We start from the raw sequence: 21,223 nt of genomic DNA, 5'->3' as shown, positions 1-21,223 counted from the left end.
TCAAGTAACTGTGGAATCGAGGATGTAAGTGAGTTCACCAGTGCGACAATAACTTTGAGTATTTAGTACCGTATTTAAGGTACTCCAGCTAGATCCCATGTAAAGGGAGACATGCTCATTAAATCTGAATCAAATGTCAACGTCTGCCAGATAACGCCTTCTATATAAACGTACAGTCGAATAAACTCCAACCATGTCAAGTCCAGATTGGCAGTACAGACGGTTTAAACAGTAAACATCTCCCGCGGGAAGAATAGGTTGGTCTGAAACGGCCATTAAACGCATTTAGCCTCTCACTACCTAAAAAGTTTCAATGTGCCCGTGGAATTGTACAAACATCATATAGTCCGTGAAAAAGTTGCATATTAGTAATTCTTCTTCCGCACAGCGAACGTAAAACTGTGAAGCCATTGAGCAGATGTGTCCCTCACTGGAAGCTGACGATAAGTAAACCGAAACCCACACTAACCAAACGAAATTAGCCCCGACGATAACTTCAGAAGTTCCTGTCAGGAGCGAAATACGCCAGGTAACTCCTTCAAGCCAGGGGTGTCATCATAGCTCAACATTTTCGGAGCTTTTCACTCTCGTCTGCTTTTTCCCGCCTTTCGCCCACTATCGTCTGCTGCGCTGAAGCAGAAGTGAGGAGATCGTCTGTTGCAAACAGCCCGCCACATTTAGCAGCTTTGTGCTGGGCGCAGTGGTGGCACATGTTCGTTTGTGGAACGGTATACCTACATGCACAGTAAGTTCGTTTTGTTTATTTTAGGTCTGGGCTATTTTCAACCTGTGCTTTCAACGTTAAAACGAGTTTTTGTCAATTTTACGCCCGGTTCAAATTGGAGTAGAATTTACCCGAATGCCTCTCTTATTATCAAATATCATTGGAAATATTAATATATGAAGGACTTCATTCCATTTAATATTTCATCGTTGGTATTTCGTCTCTCCAGACGCTGGATTTTATAGATACTTGAATGCTTCTCTCTGGTGGTAATGGAGTCGCGCTGAGTTAATCAGATGTACATAGTGATTAGTGAATCATGCATTCATGAATACGCCCTTTCGCCAAAGTAGAGCTCTAGAGATACAAATAGTAACAGGTTCAGTGTAGCGTGTCTGGTCAGAATGGGAGATTATCTTTATTGCTGACGAACGCAGCGAGCTTATTTACGAGACATTCTTGAAATACATTATTTAAATCGCGTACATTTCCCTATCACATTTCTCATCTTGAAAATTAATATCATTGTTTGATATTAGTAATTTATGTCATTATTCCAATGAAAAATATGAGCTGTTAAGACGCTCGGAAAATGTTTCTAATCGTGAATCCTCATGGTCACTGAATGTGTGTGTATTCAGTGATTAGGATATTGTGAAAACTGTTGGTGTGAGTTCGTGTTCATTAGGAGTGTATGTGTGTTCAAGGTGAATAAGGAGATAATTAACCCAGGATGTAGACACACGGTTGTATGATGGGTAATGTTTCTACATGTAGCAATGCCCACTGGTGTTTACACCCAAATCAAATGGCATACGAATGTTGAAGTGAGTGAGTGAGTATGGATTTACGCCTCTTTCAGCAATATTCCAGCAATATCACGGCACGGAACACCAGAAACCCACTTTGTACCCATGTGTGGAATCGGACCTGGGTCTTCGGCGTGACCAGCGAGCGCTTTGGTATCATGCTCTGTTTTGTATATCATAAATGGCACAGGTTTTCAGTCATTTTGGAGTTAGATGGCTCAACACTTTCGGCTCCAAGATCTGCGTATAGGAATCTCAGACACTCTCATTACTTAGGTGCGAAATTATTTCTGCTGGGGTTATAAATTGTTAATTTCACAGTACTGATTGCAGTGATGTCATTCATGAGATTGTATGTTAAAATTACTTAACTTGTGACCAGTGAATGTCAGGGGTAGAATAGGCCTTCAGCAACACATGCTTGTCACAAAAGACGACTATGCTTGTCTTAAGAGGCGACTAACGTGATCGGATGGTCGGGTTCGCTGACTTGGTTGACACATGTCATCGGTTCCCAATTGCACAGATCGATGCTCATGTTGTTGATCACTGGATTGTATGGTCCCGACTCGATTATTTACATACCGCCGCCATATGGCTGGAATATTTGCTGAGTTCGGTGTATAACTTAACTCACTCACTCACGTAACTAGTATACCGTGACGTGCATTGAAACGCGAGCGATAAATTGTCCTATCTGACGTTGAAACGTATAACAAATTTGACATACGAGTCGTAGATCAAGTTGGGATTACTTTTTGAAATTTTTTTCAAGTAAAGATATAATGAAATGAGTAGGCACAATTAGACAGAATCGTCTTCGTTGGTTTCTCGACAGTGGTAAATGTTTACGAGCACCTTTACATGTTTATTGATCTTTAATCTTTTAGGGGCTGTGGGATATCCAAGTGGTTAAAGCGGTCGCTCGTCACGCCGAAGACCGAGTTCGATTCTTCACATAGATACAATGCGTGAAACCCACATTTTGTGTCCCAGCCGTGACATCGCTGGAATGTTGCGAAAAGCGGCGAAAAAGTAAACTCACTCGCTTTAATATAAACCTGAAATATTTAAATTTTTAGCATACATCAAAATGTGTTAAAACGAAAACTTCAAAGTCTAGCAAATACAATGCACTGTTAAATACAATGGTATGTTGAACCCAAGGTGTGATCATCAAACTATAAAGCTTTGCGTGTCAGGTGGCGTTTGAAGATCTACATATGTTAACAGTCTGTCTGTTGTCAATCAATGCCCGTGCCTTCGCGATCCTGGTACATAAACGATCCTGATCACATTATCCTTGTGTTATCCTAACATTTACCTTCAATTACAACGTTAACTCGAGTATAAGTCGACCATAATCCCTTGTCTTGGATGCAGGGTTAAATAGCTGTATCGCTTATTGCCTAACACATAGGGGATATTGACGGACATCTTTGTATCCGTGTTATAATCCTTATAAAGTTATTCCTGGCACATATACAAATTAATCTGACATATTTGCTGTAAGGAGATAGGATTAACCCATTACGCTATGCTTAAGTTGTTGGCAAAAGGGAACAGTCCTTGATGCGTTGCATCAAAGCCTCCAGGGAACAACACTAAACTCTCGACGGTGGTTATGTCTTTTTCGACGTCTGGATTTAGAGTCAATCAGTTATTCTAGATTGGTTGTCTGGAATATATGATTAGTGACAGACTGGTGAGTATACTTTCCATGTACCCCATACTCTGAGTGAGTGAGTGAGTTGTATTCCTCTTCTATCAATCTCACAAGCCATACCTGTGCGTAGAATCGAAAGAATTGTCTTGATGACCTTGTAATTTTGGTCTCAGGTGTAACCTGAGAGGTAAGCGATGCTCCTCTATCTTCATCTGTATTTATAACCATATGAATTATTCGTGCTGATATTGAGACTTAACAAAACTAAGAAGAACAGTTTGAAACTGATTGGCTCTCAATACCTACCTTTCGATATGGTTTTTTAATTAAAATTTTACTTATTTTAGGCATAGTTAAACAAGACATATATCTATGCATCATATCACCACAATACAAGCAAACCTTTCCTTACAACAGTCGCTGTATTGAGCTTTTTAAGGTTCAACATTTTGTGTGGTAGAGAGCTCAAGCTTACTGAGTAACTCATGAGCAACACTTTGAGTCTAATGTGTCACGACTGCTGTTCATTACATTGCAGCAGAAGTAGTGTAGCTTAATATTACAGCGTTCGGTCCTCACGCCGAAAACCCGAGTTCGATTCCCATCATGGGTGATGCAAACCTCTGGTGTCATCCGTCGTGATATTGCTGGACTATTGATAGGAGCAGGGTAAAACTAAACTCACTCATTACTGCACATGAACATTACATTATGCATTACAATATATTTTGAGAAAGCGGTGGGGGTACTTTGGTAAAAGCGTTCGCTCGACACGCTGAAAGCCCGGGTTCGATTCCATAGCGCCACAGACCACTAAATAATGGTCTCGGGCGGAACAAATCGTTATTCTCACCCGTTTCTACAGTTCGCGTTATACCGTGTTCCTAATTATGTGTCCCGATCCCCAAATGTGTTATGACTGAAACCTCTCCGTCCTTGACCCCGACTCGCATCGTGTCTATTGCATAACTGGCTGATGGCTATCTGCAGGAGAAACATGTAATATATTCCATGGCATTACGTACGAAGTTGGCACGCCTTGTCGATTTCATGTGCAAGATGTCGATTTCACGTGATGTATATTTCCCTTTCCCTCCAGCTGAATGCAATGTGAGCGTGGAATATGCCACTGCACGGTGGTATATATCATACTACCAGCAGTGAAAATGGTATCATTATGTAGTTATAGTCCGTTTCTCAGAGAAGGTTGCAGTCAAAATGTGAAAGGTATTCATGTCTTAAATCTATAAATACGTGTACATCGAAGGGCAAAGTAAAGTATTCAGGTTTCAGAAGATCATAATAACTATCACGTGCAACTTTACCATGTTTCATGCAATCACTGTCAAAGCCTGTACGTTCTATAGAAAAGTTTTTGTCATCTCATCGAAAGTTCCAAATGGCAAAGGTTAGGATATTATGTTTTGATGGAAACTAAAATAGGCTCCTCACTTAAAGGTTAGCCCTCGTAGGTTGAGCTGTAACAAGCGAGTTCTATGATGTACATCCAGGTTGACTGGTATATACATTAAGAGGAGGGGAAAGGGTTTGCTTAATGGTTTGTATCATGCGCTCAAAGGTTCAGATTTAACAGCTCTGATTAAACACTTTGGTGCTCCTATTCAGGTGACCTGTGAAGATCTGGGATAAAACTGATCTTCCGCAACCGAGTGATCGGGCTTGCTGACATGTCATCGTATCCCATTTGAGCAAAATGATGCTCATGCTGTTGATCACTGTATTTCCTGTTCTATAAACGAGTATTCGCAGACCGCCGTCAAATAGCTGGAATATTACTGAATGCGGCGTTATACAAAGAGTCAATCAACCAGCCTCTTCGAGTGAAAGGCTGTCAGTGTGGTGGTTAAAGCGTTCGATCACGTGGAAGTCCTGGGTTCGATTCTCCGCCCATATGTCGCAGACTGTTTCCGGTATCTTCTTTCGTGATATGGCAATTATTTTCTTTTCATGTACATGTATGTTGGTAGGTTCCAACTGAACGAATATCAGTCCGCTACAAAAAATACTATTTTTTATTAAATGTATGTTTTGTTCAGGTCACATTTAGTACGATGAGGCAGCCTGATGGTTAAAACGTTGGCTCCTCAACCCGAAGACCTATGTTCGAATCCCCATGTGAATCCCATTTCTGGTATCCCTCGTCATGATATTGATGGAATATTACCAAAAGCGGGGTTAATCTAACTCAGTCATATCAGTGCAAACATATACTGTGACAAGTATTGTAACATCACATACAATGATGATGACTAAACTTTATATTACACAAAACGTAGAAAATATGTTTGCATACTTCCTAAAATGAATTATGTTCTTTCTGTATGCACAACAAGCCATATATTAGATAATGTATTTGATGCATTCTCGAGAGATCAAACAGGTAACCTAAATGATTTTTCAGCATGCAGGAAATGACCAACATCCAAACTTGAACCTTATCGTATTTCCTTAAGAACCATGTAACTGGTGTTAAATATGACGTAATCAATGTGTTTATGTAATGTTAATTAACAGTTAACGTGTTTAATTACCTCGCGATGTTCCGCCACCCACGTGTTGATATCCACATCTGTGAAATAGACAACATCCTGCTGATTTCATTACCGTGTCCAATGTGGAGTCGCCATGTTCATTTCAGTAATACGTTTACTTACTGCGCCGACTGTGTGGATTGACTAAGCGCGGAGTGGCGGCTATTGCGGTTTGTAATGAGTCAGTGTTAAATGGGGTGAAATGAACAAGACGCACGTCAACGCTATTTTCTGTCGAATAAACAAATGTTAGCATTGTCCACGCGTATAGATGCTTGGTGCTAGCAGATGGGCTGTCGATCTGTCTGATGTCTGTCCATGTCTGTGATACAAGTATTTCTTAACAAGACGGAAAGAATGGTAAATCCTTTACAAAGAATGTAAACTTTCTTTGCTTGTTGTTTAACGTCTCATTTAGCAATAGGTTAATATACTGCAGCGATCTGTAAATGACAATCCAGTGATCAGTATCACGAGCATCGATTTGGTTACGATGACATGTGTCAACCATCTCTGCAAACTTTACCACCCGATCCATTTTAGTGGCCTCTTACGACAAACATGTGTTGTTGAAGATCGTAAACGCAATATTCTGTTGACATCTTAATAACCTTAACTCGAAATCCATTGCCTTCACATAGGATAAAATATGATCTGATGTGACAGTCTTGTCAGCCGCAGAATTCTAATATCAATATTCTGTTATTTTGGTATAAAAAAGGACGACGTTATATCAATGTGGTCTCATTTTTTATTTTGAGCTGCACCGTTGCTTTGTCAATTTCAGTTTTTAAATAGCTATTCGGTTTTACTTGACGCATAATAAATGATGATAGCCTGTCAGTTTCGATGAGTTGTTATATGAAAAGTAAGAACTCACACAGAACTCACACAGCACCGAAGTGCATGTTAAGAACGATTTGCATTTAGTGGCTGCCTGTGGAATCCTAGGGATGCTTATACTGTTTGATTTATCCGCAGCTTTCGATACAATTGACTATGAAGTGTAGACGCAGTATGGCTTGTCAAGACGTGTTCATGGTTGGTTCTCCTCCTACCTGTCAGATCGGTTCCAGAGTGTCAAAACACACAATCGTCAAGGATTGATCTGTGTTGTGGTGTGCCCCCGGGTTCTGTGTCGGGACCAGTACTGTTCACGCTATATACTTTATCACTGGGAGAGCTTCTTAATAAGCATGAAGTGCCACACCATTTTTACGCAGATGACACATAGCTGGTGAGCAGTATTTCTCTTGGCGTCGGGCATGCGACTTTTGCAACAATCGCGACTTGCACAACCGATGTCAAATCACGGATGACAGTCAACATGCTGAAGGTGAATGAGAGCAAAACTGAAGCCATGGACCAAGACGGGGACTCAAGAAACAAGACGTGACTTACATCCCAGTAAGTGACATCACAGTTCCACATTCCGGATCCGTGAAGAATATGGGAGTATATCTTCAATCAGATCTTTCGATGGACAGACAACCCTCAGAGCTCTGTATAGTCTCAGCTACCATCATTTCAAATGTTCCCATTCATTTCCTGTCTTCGTGGCATGCATTGTATTGTAATGCGAGTAAAATTCTGGAAATATACAAAGGAACAACTGTACTTTCGTGTGTTCCCTAGTCATGTCCATCATTATATATGCCCATACTCTCAGCAGTTAGTCCCCATTTTGCTAGCCCTTCACAATGACTGGAATACGTTTGATTTACTACAGCAATCAGCTTTCAATTATTAAACCAACATCTAAATATCTTCTGTGTGTTTCTTCAAAGATACATTATGTATAACGTAAGCTGTAAATAATGAGTGGAAAGGATTCGTCTGAAACGTCCTACGAGAATCAGGATCGTTCATTCTATTCTGGTCTGTCAGTGTCTTCCCACGCTCGATTTATTGTCTGTGGGGATGGTTGTATATGCTTATCTGCTGAAGGCGTCTACGCACGCCATCAGCGGATGACTCCAGTGGTCATTATTCTTAGTAGCATGTGTCGTGGTGGAGATTGCAGGAAGACGTAACAGCAATTTACAAATGCCTTCTAGCATGTGTCTGATTGGAAACACATTTCCACTCGCGTCTACACCATTGAAATAATTGAACGGGACGCATCACTTGTACGTTTACACGAAAATATATACGTGTCCAATTCGTTTCTTCTCTTATTTCCTACTTTAACATTTCCTCGCCCCCAGGGTGTAAAATCAGTGGTGGAAAGGTTATAGATTTAGCAATAACGTCAAACGCTACGTATTCATATAAACATACGTGAGACAGGCGGCTTACATCGACTACAGGGATGTTAACATGGTGTACACAGACCTCTCATGTATAAACCATATCTGTTTACAGAACAAATATGTAATTATCACATCAACGCTCTGGTGTATTCTATAGTAATACAGTAAGTTATGACTCTATATCGTGCGGTGGAAAGTCATCAAAAGGTATCGATAACATTCACGTCAAAGCATGCTTTCCCACTTAAGGGCTTGAGTTTTGGTATTCTTCTCGCTACTCTGGTGAACAATAGTCTTTGACATTTACCGCTTGAGTCTTGAGACGTCTAAATGCGAGGATTCAGTGGTTAGGACGTTGTTAGTTCCTTTGGCCGAGAACCGCTCATCAAAGCACTGAAGTGAACAATGTGTAGAGCTCTAGGTATCTACAGGGACGTGGCATTAAGGTCCGTAGACGGATTGGTATTAAGTACTGACAGCATTGTGGCCGTGGTTCACGTGTAACGACGGAAGCGGTGATCGGTTTTTAATGGCTGTTTTCATGTACAGGGCTATCATTGCCTATACCTGCTATGTCTGAACAACGCCGAGATCAAGACCACAGCGCATGTCCTGCCCTTGTCTCCGGAGCTTAGTCTGTGGTGACAGAGGGACACAATGTGCTTGACGCTGCGTCAGAATCAGAGGGCATTGCCAGACATGACAGAGTGGTTCCTATATTTGTTGCCAGATCAGATTCTCTGGCCACAGAGTTACAGGAATGTGCACCCTAGGTTTATTTTGTTTTTGCAAGATCAGATTCTGTGGCGACTCAGACACTGAGACACAGGAATATGGCCCGTATGTTTGTTGCAAGATCAGATTCTGTGGCGCCTCAGACACAGGAATGTGGTCCCTATGTTTGTTGCTAGATCAGATTCTGTGGCGACTGAGGCACATGAATGTGGTCCATATGTTTGTTGCTTGATCAGATTCTGTGGCGACTGAGGCACAGGAATGTGGTCCATATGTTTGTTGCTAGATCAGATTCTGTGGCGACTGAGGCACAGGAATGTGGTCCCTATGTTTGTTGCTAGATCAGATTCCGTGGCGACTGAGACACAGGAATGTGGTCCCTATGTTTGTTGCCAGATCAGATTCTGTGGCGACTCAGACACAGGAATGTCCTCCTACAGCCCTCTACTTGATGCTATATTAGATTCTGTTGGGACTGAGACACAGAATGCACCCCGTCTGTGCATTCAGTTTCTCTGTTGCCAGAATAGATTCTGTGTGGCTTGAAACACAGAATGTGCCCCATGTGTTGGTCGCAAGATCGCCTATATCAAATTCGTCGGGAACAGAAACAATGTGTGGTCTTTTTATACCAGTAGACCGCGATAATAAATATCGGCGCGATGTTGCTTCAACCGTAATATTAAGTTGGAAGTGATTCTGTGGAATTTGGTCGGCGTTCCACAACATCGTGGTCTATTTATGTTAATGGATCCATAAACTGAAAACATATCACGCTCACCAACTGAGCTTTGTTTTCTGGTTGACTGAGGATTATACTGACCTCTATAGCGAGTCTATTAACCTGGTGATCACCATTAAGCACCAATGAACCCGGTCAAGGAGTCAAATGATCACATTTCTGACGTAATATACACAATAAGTGAAAAACTGTTCATTTTACGACAGACCCGTGAAGCCCGGGGTAGAACAGGCCTTCAGCAACCCATGCAACCCATAAAAGGCGATTATGCTTCTCTTGAAAGGCGACTTACGTGATCGGGGGGTGAGGTTCGCTGACTTGGTTGACACGTCATTGGTTCCCATTTGCACAGATCGATGCTCATGTTGTTGATCACTGGATGGTCCGGTCCGGACTCGATTATTTACAGACCGCCTCCACATAACTGAAATATTGCAGAATGCGGCAGGAAACTAAACTCATTCATTTTACGAAAACTTTATTGTTACAGCTATTGTACCATCTCATGATGATCAGAGACCGCCTTTTAGTCTGTGAAACAGATCCTTACACAAACGTACTTAATACAGCCCATGCAAGTCTAGAGTATGTGGCAAGTGTAGATTTCTACAAATTTGAAAAAAAAGCCTCTGGACTTTCTTTTTCATATCTTATTAATATATATTAGAACCCCTTTTCCTGCAAGCTATGTTATTTCAGAAACTACATGTTAGTCTAACCGGCTTTGTGACCGTTGATTCTCCACTATATTGTATTAATTTCTCATTTTTCATATATTTTTTAACTCAAACGCAAAACAAACGTGTCCCACTTGTAAATGGTTTGTAGGTGCCGGGAAGCGAGCTTAACGATAGATGGTGTTAGCTCCGCAATTCAACATTGTCCTACCACCCGTAACGCTAACTGACTTCCTTAATTTCTGTACGCAAATTGATCGCAAGATTCCTAATGTGGTAACGCCCATTGTTTGACTTACATGGACGGAAGTCGTAGCGCTAAGAACGCCTTGTGAAACGGGGTCTAATTATGAACAGTTCTGTTTAGCAGGCTGCACGTGTACTGAGTGTCTGGCACGTGGACGGTGTTTATCAATAAACACTATCAGTTTATGCTTTTGGATAAATGTGAACTGAGCCATTTGTCTGATTCTGTCTCGTCGCTTGTTTGTGGATGTCATTAACTGCTATGTGTAATGACAATTCACAACGTGCAATACGAGGGTAATTGCCTTTAAATGTGTTTTGTGAAGCAATGACAGTGATTCCTCTCTTGAATGACAGCACACTTTACAGGATGTAAACAAGCACATAATGTTGTATGGTCAACTAAGAAGAGTTGATAGAGTTGGATTTAGCAGGGTTTATACGTGGGCCCACTGGCACAAAGTGATCTTAGCGCTACGACTTTCTTAATGATCGCTTTGTGCAAGTGAGCCCAGGTGTTAGATAGTAGTGGGGGAGTGGGGGGACGTCATACAGATAGTGACATTCTGGGCAAATCGGGATTCGAACCCAGAATCACAGAATTCTGGCATTTCCACGGGAAGGAACCTTGCACAACGATTTGCTCGGGCTTTAGACGTTTAATCGATCCGTGCGCTCTGACGTGTACTGAGAGTCCAGCCATGCACTCTGACGTGTCCTGACTCCAGCCATGCACTCTGACGTGTCCTGACTCCAGCCATGCACTCTGACGTGTCCTGACTCCAGCCATGCACTCTATTTCTAGAATAAGTGGCAAGTCTAGATTTCCAGTTTCTGAAAATGATGAAAGTCTCAAAGCTCCTTTTCATTTAATTCTTTTGAGTATGAACTGTTTTTTCTCTGACAAATATGTTCATTTCAGAGACTTGTTGTTTGTCTTACTCATGTCCACCCAAACATCACCTTTGCATTAAAATGCAGTTCAGCATACCGTTGTACATGCATCACATTATCCGTCCTTTGTACGTTCTTAAATGCTGATGCCTCCTCATCATCTTCATCTTTTAAAATCTCTCAATCGCCATCTTAACCTAATTCCTTCATGCTTCACACCATGGAGGTCATCTATGAGAATTCAGCCCCAAGGCGTTTCCAGAAGCAACAGTCATCTGTTTGAGACTCACCCACCAGTTATCCCCCAAAACAACATGGCCGGTCGTGCCTCTGACAATGGCCGCCACGTTCCGACTTCCTACATTGGCGTGGCAGTGTGTGCCGGACATGTCAGCACCAGTTGTTGATGGATTGCACGCGACTGACCAGTAACCGGACATATGAATAGTGGGCAGTGTCGGGATCGATAGGCTTAATGGACAAAGCGTCTCAAAGGGACGCTTGACCTGTGTCACACCATCGACGGATTCTACAATGCACAGACATTTTTATTGCAGACCCTATTGAATTACTTTGATATAGTGATTTGTCATGCCAGTAAATATTTCATCCCAACCGTTTCTCACTCCGGGATTGAGAAACATGGTGTCCACGTGTTTTATTCGAGAAAGGCGTTGATATCCAGGTTTATGCCTCGTGGTGATATGAGGGTTTAGCCGTGAATAATACGACGCCATTGTGATTGAGAGAGACCAGTCGTTAAAGACTCACTGTAAGTCCTGACGGTTACTACAGATGCCAGTCAATTACAAACATACATTTAGTCCTCTATCAATCCAAGTGAAATAGAGGATATTTTGTACCAAAACATGTTCTGATTTTAACGTATTGATATTTTTTGTCACTCCACATCACTTCTGAAACTGGTACTCCACCAGGATCCGTTTCTTATGCATCTAAAGTAGGTATCAAACCAGTGCCCTCTCCTTTCACCCGAAGAGTAAACATAGTCAGTCATTAAAAAACCCCATCCCTATTCAAGCCGAAATACTTTGACATCAAATACATAATGTATTTTCCTATATTCTTACGCCCTTTGTAATGATGAAACGTATTGTTTTACATAGAACATAATAATCTGGTCTCTGCTTGAAAGTATGCCATAAATGTGTAACTGAAAACAAATGCATCCTTTGATGTGGTTGATAAACGCTACTGTCACATCGACAATGAACAGCACGTCAAATCAAACATATTATTCAATACATTACACAAAAAGGGACGAATATGGAAGCATGAATGCATTCTATAATGTTAATATAAATAAATATACATTCATAATTGATATTGCGTAGGGTGAGTAGGTTGCGCTGTATTTTATAATTTGCTAAAAATTAACGACTATATTTACATAAGAAAATTAGTCATGGCTGTTACAAATCAGTGATCCCTCTAACACCCCCACTCCCTTCAAACTGTATCGCCCGGGGCTTTAATCATAACGTTCCCTGATCCAATTTGGATACAAACAATCTTGGATTTTGCTCACTAATGATTTCTCTGGATTAATACCGTGTGTAGCTTTGATGTGTAAGAGATGGGCCCCTGCTTAGGGGACGTGTCCTGATTTGTCTGCGGAGTAGAACATCCTTTTAATCCTCAGTCGGAAAATTGGTCCATTTGTCGGCCGAAAAGTGTTATTATTTCGTAATGGTGCCTGACATCCTCAAACGCTCGTTTGACAAGATATTGGCGAGCTTTTATTTCCGTTTACTTTTCCCTCATCAATTTCTCTTCGTTCATTCTTTCCAGACGTTATAGAGATTCAATGGATCCATTAGCTATCGGTCGCCATCGTGTTGTAAGACATCCACGGTAAATTCTGTCTGATGGGAAACGCGACAGTTTATATTAAACTCGTATCTTTGATCTTGCGTACATTCTGGCACAACACTATCAACACGTTTTCATTCTGGAGGAATGAATTCCTCATGTGGAATATTCATCTGTTTGTTGATAAACGCCTCATTTTCTCACAATATAGAGTCAGTGACGCGAAATAGTAATGTTACTTCAGCCTTGCAGAAAGTCACTAAACTTTGTACATGTATTATATGTAATACGTGACACAACTGAAAAAGAATCGTATTGTTGTTTATTGATAAATCAAACAGTCAAACATTTGAAGACACGGGCGTGTGTAATGGCATGTGTTTCCCAGGTGCAGAAGATAAATTGAAAATATATGTGTGTAACTGCCTAAAGTGAAATTAATTTAAAGCTGAATGACTGAACTGACATCCGTCAGACACCATGATCGAATAGACTCACTCAAGGAACGATATCTCTCAATATTCGGACAATCTTAACACTCATAAACCGAAAGATAACTCTAGTATATTTTACCCTGTGGAACCAAAATCCCTTACAGGTGACGTTACGAATGTGATCTCTCCAAGATTTAGCGTTCGAGTTTTCTCTATTGGCTTAAAGGAACCGTCGTCTTTTAGATTGGTTTCCGGCATGTCATGAACCTTCCTCTCCCATAAGAGTCGGTGATTAAAGTGCTGTCCCATGTCTACAAGACCCGTGAAGGTCCCGGGGTAGAATAGGCCTTCAGCAACCCATGCTTGCCATAAAAGGCGACTCAGCTTGTCGTAAGAGGCGACTAACGGGATCGGGTGGCCAGGCTCGCTGACTTGGTTGACACATGTCATCGATTCCCAGTTACGCAGATCGATGCTCATGTTGTTGATCACTGGATTGTCTGGTCCAGACTCGATTATTTACAGACCGCCGCCATATAGCTGGAATATTGCTGAATGCGGCGTAAAACTAAAACTCACTCACCATGTCTACAAGGCTTTACTAGCGCGGGGCATGAAAGATCTGTCCCCATCCCATCACTTGTTGGACGATGGGGTAGCCTCGTGGTTAAAGAGATCAAGGTCCATCCCGTTGCTTGCTGGACGATTGGGTAGCCTCGTGGTTAAAGAGGTCAAGGTCCATCCCGTCGCTTGCTGGACGATGGGGTAGCCTCGTGGTTAAAGAGGTCAAGGTCCATCCCGTCGCTTGCTGGACGATGGGGTAGCCACGTGGTTAAAGAGATCAAGATCCATTCTGTCGCTTGCTGGACGTTGGGGTAGTCTCGTGGTTAAAGAGGTCAAGGTCCACCCCGTCTCTTGTGGTACATTGTGGTAACCACGTCATTAATGTCTGCTTTCGTCAGTCTGATGACTCGGGTTCGGTACATCCATGTGGGAATGTTCCTAAAGCGGCATAAAACTATAGACATTCACTCACAAGCCATTTGCACGTCTTAAGCATGTTACTTTGGTATCTGACTCAGAGATGATCCTCAGACCTCATGCCTGGTAGTGTCAGTCAGACTTGTGTAATTTACACATTAAGTGACTCGGCATGCGCCCCTCCCTACGACTGTCGCCAACTGTCACCACTTTTACCCGTCGTTTGTCCCAATTATTTCATTAAATCACTCCACACAACTGATTGGGCACGAGTGTGGGTCGTCCAAGTCATCACTTGATTGTTTTCAACGACAACAGCACCATGTAAGTGTCTCCGATAGTTAGGGTCCGATGATGGCATCGTGTTACATTTTAATACACTGTTTGTTCGTGCTAAATTACTGCGGTTTCCCTGCCTGGTGCGCGAGTCATAGGCAGAGGGCGTGTCGCCACCTAATTTCGTGGGGTGTAGAGGTATTGGTTTCAACGCTGGATTGAGATTTGTTTAGTTATGCCAAAGCGTGTCGGTTGTATATGGGTGAAGTGGGTGGATTTGGGTTTACGCAGACATGAAGTGTTTCATCTCTAGCACCATGTTGCAGTGTGGCATCTAACGAGGGGATGAGTTTCGTCAAGCGCACCTTGAGTTGTAGTTCATCTGTGGCACCATGTATCAGATTAATGGGAAAGGAGAGAGTGACTTTGGGCGGTAGCAGTAATTCTACAGCAAGTGTCAGATCGATGTTCAATGTTAAGGGTGGTTTTGGTTAAGCAAAGCTTTAGCCATATGTCAGCTACATCTCCACGTGTCAGCATGTTTTTTTAATGAGCGAAGCTTGAACAGTAGTCCATCTCTAGCACCCCGCGTCAGCTTGGTGTCGAATGAGAAGATGAGTTTCGTCAAGCGCACCTTGAGTTCATCTCCTGCAACACGTGTCAGATTTGTGACTGAGGACTAGATGTCGTTGGTCAAACGCAGCTTCAGCAGTAGTGCATCTACAGAACCACGCGTCACACCCGATATTCGATGTGAGAGTTACTTAATGAGATATTCTTTCAGTTACTTCACCGCGTATCAGCATGACTTGGTGCGAATGAGTGCCGTTCGTTTCAACGCTGCGTTGAAGAGTATTTCAGCTTAGGTAGGAAAGTTTCAGCCAAGGTGGAAAAGTTCAAAATCAGGTCTTATACACGTTTCCTACCCGGTTTAACCAAAGAGACGGGTAAGCATGAAGATCCTCGGGAACCTATACGTGTAAGAATGTAATGTGACTGTGTGATAAGTCTGGTTTGATTGCATGTCACGTATCACTTGTCAGAATAAGCAATTAACGGATTCGGCACGTCAGGCTTGATTATTCGTCACCCAGATCGATTTTCACGACGTCAGTCACTTTATTATCTGGGTCAAACTCGATTATTTACAAGTGATTTGAATACTCATTAAGGTGGCGTTAAGCAACAAAGAAGACATAAAGTTATCTCAGGATTGCTAGCCTCCGTTCTTGACGACGATCTTTATTGTTTGTGAAAAGAAAATTGTAAATTCTGCTATGAACACTTATCCATTACTTTTGTATCATATATAGGAACAATTTAGGTAAAGTACACATTTGTAACTCCCTACAAGCGTTTCACAATTCATGACAGAAGCACTTACACGAAACTATGTTACGCTCTGGCCTTCAAGTTTCAAAGCAGTAAAAATACCGTCCATTATCGCTGATCCTCAAGACCACAAAAATACACCTTGCACGAAACGCTGCAACAAGAGAAGCTATTGAAGTCTTAATTGGCGCATTCTATTGCGCATTCGTATGAAACTATTTACATATCGGTTAGAGTGTCTCAAGTGGTGTATGTGTGATTTACCCAGAGCAGACGACAATTGGAGTTATCGTCTGCTCGCTGTTTGTTTGCTTGCCACCCGTTAGAATCACAAGTTGCTGCATCAGCGTCTGGGGCTTATTAATGAGAAGAATATTTTTGTTTGGTCAGCATTTCTTCATCTTCCAGGAACGTCTCTGAAGGCCTGAATTATATTGTGAGACTATTTGTTTTAGGAAATGGAATATAAGAGAGGGAGTCTCTGCACACGGAAACGGACGAGGCAGACGGATCTTTGAAGACTCGCCAAGGGTTCCCAAGGCTGTAGGTTAGTGCAGATATATATGTTCAATCATGTTTTTATTCATTGGTTAGACGTGCCTCAACTGTATTATTTACTACAGTGACATAGTTCATTTCCGACATGTAACGTAAAACAACATTTATCTACTCGCGTTGCCGAAACTCGCAGAGAGCAATATAACTTGAAACTTCGGTGAATGAATGTTGAGTTTTAAAGTTATGGTGTTATATTGTTTCTTTAACATACAAGATTAGGCTGTGCTCGATACATTCCACTTACCTCAGGGGCAGTGATGTAGCTAAGTGGTTAAAGCGTTCGTCGTCACCCGGAGGCTCGTGTTCGATTCCCCACATGGTACAATGCTTGAAACCCATACTATATTTAACTCTAATACATGCATGGATCAGCTGGGCAATTGCTCGAAGTCCAGAAACCCTATATTTTGATTTCATAATAATCACCACTTTTAGCGCCAAAGGATCCATTAGCTGCCAGTCTTACGAACCAGGATCCGTTGTAATCTTCAAATTGATCGCCCCTGCCACTACCGTACACCACACACTGCTTTTGGTTTGTGTCTTTGTTGGTTGGCCAATGCCGCTCTCAGCAAGATTCCAGCTATATGTCAATAATCGTGTCTGGACCGTATAATCCAGTTATCAGTAGCAATAACAGCGATGTACGCAAATGGGATATAATTTGTGGCAACTAAGTCAGCAAACCCGACCAGCCGATCCCGTTAGTCGCCTGATTTAAAATTACGACAGGTATGGGTTGCTGAAGATTAAACTAGCCCGGATCTTCACGGGTACCAAACACACTAGTTTCAACACCGTGCTGACATATGGCACCTACCTCACTTTGAATTTTCAACTCGTATATCCAGCAGGTATTGCACTTAAAAAAAAACATGCCCATAAATGGTAGGATCTATTAACTAAACACGGTGGCGATGTAGCTTGGTGATATACAGGTGACGCCGAAAGGTGGATTTCCCACCTGGTTGCAATATATGAATCCCATTTCTTGTGCCTTTTGCGATGCTGGAATATTGCTACACCTGTGTAAAAAAATACTCACTTTAACTAACCACAGAATCCATGAAAGGACGTGAATGAATCCATCGGGAACCTTGACACCAGCCGCGTGTGCACACGGAAAATCGGGATAAACTTTCCTCTTCGCATTTAATTGCTTCTGTTGTTACATGGAGCCCTTTTTGTTCACTTCCCACTACCTTGAATGTCTCGACTGTTTGTGCATGTAGGAAAATAGCTCGCAAACTTCTTCCTACAATTTTGACATTTTTGACGTCCAACACCTGATTTGAATTTCACTACGTTATTCTGTGCACGTTACTTCGTTTCGTCCAAAGTAAATATTTTGGTCTTCAGTGTGTTAACAAGTGATATGTTTTTACGCGACCTTTGCTTGAAATAGCTCCAGGTGCTCGAGTCACGAAGCGTAAACAAGTTTAAATTGGGCCGTACGTGAAGAACGTAGTTGCATAAGACAATGCTAGGATGACTCACATCTGAAACAAGAGTCAAGGCATAAATATTCCGTGTTCCTGCTGATTAGGTTTATTCTAGTACAACTTTTAGTACCAACCCAACTTGGAGCCTGACTGTGTTAACACTGTATGTCAGTATAGTGAATCAGACACTCTTATGAAAACACTGGACCTGTAATTACATGTAATTTTGTTGGTAAGCAATTTGAAAAAAAGTACTTGAAGATGCGGTGAGATCAGATATAAAGGCTCACGATTTTTAAAGTCGCTTTCGTTGAAAAAATCGCAACAAAGAGCTGTCGGAGAAAGCTGACTTTAACGCCATGGAGATGTATCTGCAAGGAGTTTGCAAACATTACGCTTCCAAGTGGCCGTGCACTTTGTATGGTAAGGTAACATAGGGTGATTCATTCACGCCATGGAGATGTATCTGCAAGGAGTTTGCAAACGTTACGCTTCCAAGTGGCCGTGCACTTTGTATGGTAAGGTAACATAGGCTGATTCATTCACGCCATGGAGATGTATCTGCAAGGAGTTTGCAAACGTTACGCTTCCAAGTGGCCGTGCACTTTGTATGGTAAGGTAACACAGGGTGATTCATTCACGCCATGGAGATGTATCTGCAAGGAGTTTGCAAACGTTACGCTTCCAAGTGGCCGTGCACTTTGTATGGTAAGGTAACATAGGGTGATTCATTCACGCCATGGAGATGTATCTGCAAGGAGTTTGCAAACGTTACGCTTCCAGGTGGCCGTGCACTTTGTATGGTAAGGTAACACAGGGTGATTCATTCACGCCATGGAGATGTATCTGCAAGGAGTTTGCAAACGTTACGCTTCCAAGTAGCCGTGCACTTTGTATGGTAAGGTAACATAGGGTGATTCATTCACGCCATGGAGATGTATCTGCAAGGAGTTTGCAAACGTTACGCTTCCAGGTGGCCGTGCACTTTGCATGGTAAGGTAACACAGGGTGATTCATCTGAATACCGTTGATGGACTGTGTACTCTGAAGTCTAGACGATTAAAGGAGATGAAGAATAAGGGCTGTTTTTGTGGATATTAAACTTCAGATCTATATTCTATACATAGATTCTAATGTCGTTGTGAAGCAAGTGGTACGTGAGATATAACTTTGGGAGATATATAATGCAAGTCAAAGAAGGAGGAATTACACTGGCCGTTAAAATGCATGGCCACTGGCTACATATGTCTGAATTGTGGACGGCGGGGTGCTTAATACGCGTCTCAATACTTTATTATTATTATTTTATGTATTGTATTTTAGGATGTTTATACAGCGCACATATCCATGCAACTACTGCTTGCTCAAGACTTTGGTGTTTGTTTCCCTCGATCATTGGTTGCCAATCTCAGCGTCGCATTGCATTGTCAATCCCAACTGCCTGGGGAATATACAACTCTTGATGCCGATCTAAAAATCTCCCTATACTACTGCCATCACCTTCCTCTACTGCCTCTCCTTTCTTCTACGCATACATCTCACCCTGCTACTGCCGTCACCTTTCTCTACTGCCTCTCCTTTCTTCTCCACACATACATCACACCCAGCTACTGCCATCACCTTCCTCTACTGCCTCTCCTTACTTCTACACATACATCACACCCTGCTGCTGCCATCACCTTCCTCTACTGCCTCTCCTTTCTTCTACACATACATCTCACCCTGCTACTGCCATCACCTTCCTCTACTGCCTCTCCTTTCTTCTACACATACATCTCACCCTGCTACTGCCGTCACCTTCCTCTACTGCCTCGCCTTTCTTCTACACATACATCTCACCCTGCTGCTGCCATCACCTTCCTCTACTGCCTCTCCTTTCTTCTACACATATATCACACCCTGCTACTACCGTCACCTTCCTCTACTGCCTCTCCTTTCTTCTACACATACATCACACCCTGCTACTGCCGTCACCTTTCTCTACTGCCTCTCCTTTCTTCTCCACACATACATCACACCCTGCTACTGCCATCACCTTCCTCTACTGCCTCTCCTTTCTTCTACACATACATCACACCCTGCTGCTGCCATCGCCTTCCTCTACTGCCTCTCCTTTCTCCTACACATACATCTCACTCTCCTGCTGCCATCACCTTCCTCTACTGCCTCTCCTTTCTTCTACACATACATCACACCCTGCTACTGCCATCACCTTCCTCTCCTGCCTCTCTTTCTTCCCCACATATACATCTCACCCTGCTACTGCCGTCACCTTCCTCTACTGTCTCTCCTTTCTTCTACACATACATCTCACCCTGCTACTGCCATCACCTTCCTCTACTGCCTCTCCTTTCTTCTACACATACATCTCACCCTGCTACTGCCATCACCTTCCTCTCCTTTCTTCTGCACATACATCTCACTCTCCTGCTGCCATCACCTTCCTCTACTGCCTCTCCTTTCTTCTACACATACATCACACCCTGCTGCTGCAATCACCTTCCTCTACTGCCTCTCCTTTCTTCTACACATACATCTCACCCTGCTGCTGCCATCACCTTCCTCTACTGCCTCTCCTTTCTTCTACACATACATCTCACTCTCCTGCTGCCATCACCTTCCTCTACTGCCTCTCCTTTCTTCTACACATACATCACACCCTGCTGCTGCAATCACCTTCCTCTACTGCCTCTCCTTTCTTCTACACATACATCTCACTCTCCTGCTGCCATCACCTTCCTCTACTGCCTCTCCTTTCTTCTACACATACATCTCACCCTGCTACTGCCGTCACCTTCCTCTACTGCCTCTCCTTTCTTCTACACATACATCTCACCCTGCTGCTGCCATCACCTTCCTCTACTGCCTCTCCTTTCTTCTACACATACATCTCACCCTGCTACTACCATCACTTTCCTCTACTGCCTCTCCTTTCTTCTACACATACATCTCACCCTGCTACTGCCATCACTTTCCTCTACTGACTCTCCTTTCTTCTACACATACATCTCACTCTCCTGCTGCCATCACCTTCCTCTACTGCCTCTCCTTTCTTCTACACATACATCTC

The 21,223-nt window shown here is 42.5% G+C and overlaps 1 protein-coding gene across 1 annotated transcript in view; it reads left to right on the top strand.

The window, feature by feature from the left end:
- The first annotated feature begins 409 nt into the window (after positions 1-409).
- Positions 410-21,223, top strand: part of LOC137277981 (uncharacterized) — a 68,503-nt gene continuing 47,689 nt past the window's right edge. The window contains exons 1-2 of the mRNA XM_067810002.1: positions 410-745; positions 16,609-16,700. The gene's annotated coding sequence lies outside the window, so the exon portion shown is untranslated. The remainder of the gene's footprint in view (positions 746-16,608; positions 16,701-21,223) is intronic.

Source organism: Haliotis asinina, chromosome 3 (genome assembly GCF_037392515.1).
Source record: "Haliotis asinina isolate JCU_RB_2024 chromosome 3, JCU_Hal_asi_v2, whole genome shotgun sequence".
NCBI classification, from domain to species: Eukaryota; Metazoa; Mollusca; class Gastropoda; order Lepetellida; family Haliotidae; genus Haliotis; species Haliotis asinina.
The sequence above is the reverse complement of the archived record's forward strand: the minus strand, read 5'-3'. Positions and strand labels throughout refer to the sequence as shown.